A 6056-nucleotide genomic window follows, 5' to 3' on the forward strand; every position below is an offset into this window, starting at 1 on the left:
GACAGCAATAACAAGAACTGATACTCTCCTGCCAGAATCTGCCCAGGGCACATTCATCACTCACACAACTGGCCATGCAGCCATCCAAACCCTGGTCTCCCTACAGTCTTGGGAGGCACAGACCTCTGGGCCCTCTGCTGTTAGCATCTCAATGTAGAATGAGAAGGCTCCTTGTCAGGCATTTCCTTTCCAAATCTTAAGGGCTTCTCAAGGGCTGGAGAGATGACTCTAGGTGTTAAGGGCCCTGATTGCTCTTCCAGAGGTCTTTTGTTCAATTCCCAGCAACCACATAGTGGCTCATAACCATCTGTAATGGGATCTGATGCCCTCTTTTGGTGTGTCTGTGGAGAGCAACAGTGTACTCACATACATAAAAATAAAATAAATAAATAAGTCTAAAAGATATTTTTTTTAAAAAAAAAAAAGACATTTTTTTTTTTTTAAAAAAGAGGGCTTCTCATGAGACCTATCTTCCTTAAAAAAGTTCTTCCTCACCGGGTAAGCCTTTAATCCCAGCACTTGGGAGGGAGAGGCAGGCGGATTTCTGAGTTTGAGGCCAGCCTGGTCTACAGAGTGAGTTCCAGGACAGCCAAGGCTACACAGAGAAACCCTGTCTCGACAAACCCCCCCCAAAAAAAATTCTTCCTCAAGAAGCCAATATTTATTTATTTATTTATTTACATCCCAAATGTTACCTTCTTCCTCGCCCCCTCTTGAGAATTCCTCCCCCATTCCCCTCCCCTTTGCCTCTGAAAGAACACTCCCACCCCTACCCCCCCTTCCCCGGGGCATCAAGTCTCTGCAGGATTAGGCACATCCCGTACCACTGAGGCCAGACATGGCAGCCCTCTGCTACATATGTGCTGGGGACGTTCATCTCTTTTAACAAGAACTGACTTCAGTATACAGACTTAGCTCCTAGGAATGTCCGTTAGAAGGATTTGATCCACTTTGGTGTTCAGGCTATGACAGTCATCATTCCAGACCTCTCTGGGCTCAGTGGTAGGCATGGGGCCCTGGAATGTTTTCAGGGGGCATCTCCAACTCAGAAAAACCCTTGGCATGGAAGTTCATGGTTACAATGTTTATAAAGGCAAGAACCACAAAACCACAATGCCAGGTGTAAGTGAGGAGAAACTGGTAATTTATTTGCTTAGACTGTACAGTCAGCAGATTGTTTTGGCCGTGCACCTGGTCAGGGTCACCAAAAGTCTGGAGAGTATTGCCCAGGTGGCTATGACCGTTCAGGGGGTGAGGGCTGAAAAGCACCAAGCAGGCACAGACGGAGTCTGGGTGGCATCAGGACAAAGTAACAGTCCTTTGGACACATCAGCGCCCATTCAGAAACACAGACATTTTAAAATGCATTCACTCTCCAGATCAATCCCTTTTTCTGAAAACTGTATGATTTCGTTTTTCTCTACAACTAAGTAAAATATCTCTGCGCATTACTGCGGTGAAACTACTGGGGAACATGGTAGACTGTTGTGTGGTGATTCTTGTCACAGACATTATTGCTAAGTTGACATCCTGTATCTTGTTATTCTATGTGTAAAGAATGTGCTCATTTGGAAGTGTTTTGCATTAATTTTAGGGAAGTTAGAACTCTGTCGTGAGAGATTGTAAGAGGCTAACAGTCTTACAAATCAGCATGTAGCTGGCTCAGTTTTTGGAACGGCGATTATGCGTAGGCATAGGCCCGTGGTCCTCAGGGGTAGTATCATTTCCCACACTGCTGAGAGCAGAAAGCCTCTTCAGGTTTCTGTCCTTTCTCCTGTCCTTAACAAAGCTTTCTGTTGCTTTTCATGTTTCATCAGCCATTGTGGTCTTCAGTCTTCTTTCTGGAACACACCTAATTAATTTTTCATAGTTTAGAGTCTTCCATGCTAGACAGTTGCTCTATTCTGGTCTGTCTGAACAAGACAATGTTCAAGATGGGACCAAGTCATCAGATGACCTGCACAAAACTGAAAGAGGAAACACAACGGGAGGATGTTCTCCGTGAGACTAATCCTGAAGTTACAGGGCAGGACTCAGCCAGTGAGCGACTGCTAAAAGAATAGATTCACTGATAAATGGGAACAGGAGGGGAGTGGGGAGAAAGAAAACATGAATGTAGCAAATTGAGCTTTGACAAAGTCAATTCAATGGCAAAAGAATAGAGTTTCAAATACCAGTTTAATTATTCTTATCTTATCAACTAGTAACAAATGTAATAGGATTGTCTAGAGGAACAAAACTTATAGAATGAATCAATTTGTGTGTGTGTGTGTGTGTGTGTGTGTGTCCCTCTCTCTCTGTGACTGTCTCTTTCTGTCTCTGTCTGTCTGTCTGTCTGTCTCTCTCTCTCTCTCCAGTCCACAAAGCTGGATGCCTCAGTATGTACCACAATGCCACGATCTCTCAGAAGCAGGCTCTAATACCCATGATGAATGTTCTTACTAGTGAAAGCCAGAGCAAGCAGGCAAAGTGAACAAGAAAGCTTCTTTCTTCCATGTCCTTTACATAGGCTGCCACCGGAAGGTGTGGCTCAGATCAAAGATGGATCCTCCCACCTTAAAGGTCCAGATTACAAGTGGGTCTTCCTACTTAAAATGATTTAATGAAGAAAAACTGACCATAGTGGTGCCCAGCCATTTGGGTTTTAGTTAATTCCAGACATAGTTAAGGTGACAGCCAAGAGCAGCCATCCCAGTGGACAGGACAGGCACACTGTGACATGTCCAGATGCGGCGGAAGCTCTCAGCAGTAAGAAGGAACAGTATGGCATGGGCAAACCTTGAAACTGCTGTGCTAAGTGACATGGCGCAGTTATGGAGGCTCCCAGGGTATTGATTTCTGTCTTCTGTGGAAGATACAGATCACGTCCATCCTTCTAAGCCTGGGAATCCAGTTTCCCCACCACCATTGTGCTGAAGAGGTGGCTTTTCACCAATAAAGGTTTCTGAGACCTTTGTCAAAAAGGGGTGGCTGTAAGGCCAGTTTGGTGGCACACACCTTTAATATCAACACTCAAGGTAGAAGCAGGAGGATCTCTAGGTGTTCCAGCCTGGACCTTAGTTTGGATCCCAACACTCACATAAAAGTCCAGCCCTGAAGAAACAGAGAAAGTTTTTATGTCAAAAACTATCAACACCGAGTGCACACACACACACACACACACACACACACACACGAGTATTGGGGCGGTAGCTGTGTGGGCTGTTTCTTAGTCTCATGACCCTTCCACCGCTACTGATTCTTGGGGAATCTTTTTGTGCTTCCGTATACATTTTAGAATTTTCTTCTAACTCCAGTTCTCTACCTCAGTGAAAACATGTCGTTGGGATTTTGGTGGAGATGGTGTTGAATCTGTAGATTGCTTTCAGGACTGCAGCTGTCCCCACAACATGAACACCACCAAACCAGGAGCATGGGAAGTCTTTCCATCTCTAACGCTCTCTCTGATTCCTTTGGTACCTTGAAGATTCCGCTATTGAGTTCTTTCATCTCCTTGGTGACAGTGAGTACTAGGCATTTTAATTAGCTAATTAATATATTAATGTTATTATGAATATTATTCCCACTCCTGATTTTTGACAGAAATGATACCACATATTTATGAATTTTGATGTATATCCTACTGTAATGCTGAGAATGTTTGCCAGGTCCAATATTATTCCAGTTTAGTCTTTAGTCTGTCAAGCAAAGGATCATGTAGCCGGTAAATAGGGATAGCGTGAATTCTTCTCTTCCTGTTTCCGCCCCCTTTTCTTTCTTTCTTTCATTTCATTTCTCTAGCTGCAACATTGAGTATAATATTGAATAAAGAGTAGAGAGACTGGGCACCCTTGCCTTGTTCTAGATTTTGGAAACAATTCTCTCAGGATTTCACCATTTAGAATACCATCGGCTATAGATAATTCATGCATGGCCTTTATTTTTTTTAATTTGTATTTAGTCATATGAATGCTCTGTCTGCATTTGCACCAGAATGCTAGTAGAGGGCACCAGATGGTTGTGAACCGCCACATAGTTGCTGGGAATTGAACTCAGAACCTCTGGAAGAGCAGCCAGTGCTCTTAACCTCTGAGTCATCTCTCCAGCTCACATACATGGCCTTTATTGTGATGAGGTATGTCTTTCTCTTCCAAGTTTTCTTAGGGATTTTATCATAAAGGGATGGTGGACCCGTACCTCCACTGCTAGAGCTTAAAAGTCCTTAGGCTCTGTCAGTGACCAACACTGAGGTTGACTTATCCGGTGGCCTTAGTTTCACTGTGGTCAGCCTCCACAGTAATTATCAGTTAGCCAGGTATGTTCCAGCCACCAGAGAGCCATATCTCCCCATGTTCTGCTGTTCATACCTGTACTGGCTGGTTTTGTATGTCAACTTGACACAAGCTGGAGTTATCACAGAGAAAGGAACTTCAGTTGGGGAAGTGCCTCCATGAGATCCAGCTGTGGGGCATTTTCTCAATTAGTGATCAATGGGGGAGGGCCCATTGTGGGTGGTGCCATCCCTGGGCTGGTAGTCTTGGGTTCTATAAGAGAGCAGGCTGAGCAAGCCAAGGGAAGCAAGGCAGTAAGTAACATCCCTCCATGGCCTCTGCATCAGCTCCTGCTTCCTGACCTGCTTGAGTTCCAGTCCTGACTTCCTTTGGTGATGAACAGCAATGTGGCAGTGTAAGCTCAATAAACCTTTTCCTCCTCAACTTGCTTCTTGGTCCTGATGTTTGTGCAGGAATAGAAACCCGAAGACAATATCTTTGGCCTGTCAGTGCTTGGCTCTCTGTGGTGCCCTCCCCGCTGGCCTTCTGTCTCACTAGAGCTGTGGCAAGCTAAACTGAGACTTGATCTGTGGCTGTTCCATGATTTCAGGCCCCCAAGATAGCTAAGACTGCAACACTAGCTTCTCTCTCAGGATGAAACCTGGCCCTCAAGTCCTATGGATTTATCTCCATCGCTGACCTGTCTGGGAGGAGAGTCACTGGCTCACCAAAACCTCAAGGCCTCTAGGCTTGAACCTCGGGCTTACATTTGAAAGAAGCTGCTGTCTCTTCCCTGCGGCTGGTGCCTGTGGCCTTTCCTCCGCTCTTCTCCGGTGACCTTCCGTTTCCCCTGTCGGTCTCTAAGCTCTTCCTCTGTGACTCTCTCCCCTCTCCCTGACATTCATGGCGGCACCCTCGAGGAGTCCACATCACCTGTCAGTCCTAAGGTTAACACCTTCTTCTTTTTAAAAAGTCATGAGATTCTTTCCGCTCGGCCATTCTCCTGTATAGGAGGCAGCCACGGCGCCCAGCCGGAATGGCATGGTCCTGAAGCCCCACTTCCACAAGGACCCATCCGGCCCATCGCGCGGTGTCCTACAGTCAGATACAACAGCAAGGTCCGCGCTTGCACCATCGGCATCTCTGTGGACCCAAAGAGGCGAAACAAATCCACTGAGTCACTGTAGGCCAACATGCAGCGCCTGAAGGAGTACCAAGCTCATACTGTTCCCCAGGAAGTCTTCCGCGCCAAAGAAGGGAGACAGTTCTGCTGAAGAACTTAAATTGGCCACGCAGCTAACAGGACCTATGATGTTTACAAAAAGGAAAAGGCCAGAGTCATCCCAGAAGAGAAGAACGTCAAGGCTTTTGCCAGTCTCCGCATGGCCCGTGCCAATGCCCGGCTCTTTGGCATCCGAGCTAAAAAGGGTGAAGGACTCTGCAGAGGAAGACGTTGAAAAGAAAAAGTAACGCGGGACTGGAGAGTTGCAATAAATTTTCCATAAAGCAAAAAAAAAAAAAAAAAAAAAAAAAAAAAAAAAGTCGTGAGAAAGAAAGGTGAGGGCGATCTTGCCACGTGGCCCAGCAACTGTGCTAAGTGCGTGTCATCCAGAACCTAAAAATAAACTCATAGCAGTTTTTTTCATAACTTTCAAGCAGAGTAATCAATAAGTGTCCTTCAATAGATGGACGCATAGACAAACTTACAGTATATCGATGTGTTGGGATGCTCTTTAGCCATCAGAATGAATGTGCTATCAGTTAATCAAACCTGGCAAATTTTAAATGTATGTTACCAAGAACCAT

General features: G+C 45.4%; 1 pseudogene; it reads left to right on the forward strand.

The window, feature by feature from the left end:
- The first annotated feature begins 1113 nt into the window (after positions 1-1113).
- Positions 1114-5720, forward strand: LOC127667380 (60S ribosomal protein L13-like; annotated as a pseudogene).
- Positions 5721-6056: the final 336 nt, after the last annotated feature.

This window comes from Apodemus sylvaticus, chromosome 17, assembly GCF_947179515.1.
Source record: "Apodemus sylvaticus chromosome 17, mApoSyl1.1, whole genome shotgun sequence".
In the NCBI taxonomy this organism is placed as follows: Eukaryota; Metazoa; Chordata; class Mammalia; order Rodentia; family Muridae; genus Apodemus; species Apodemus sylvaticus.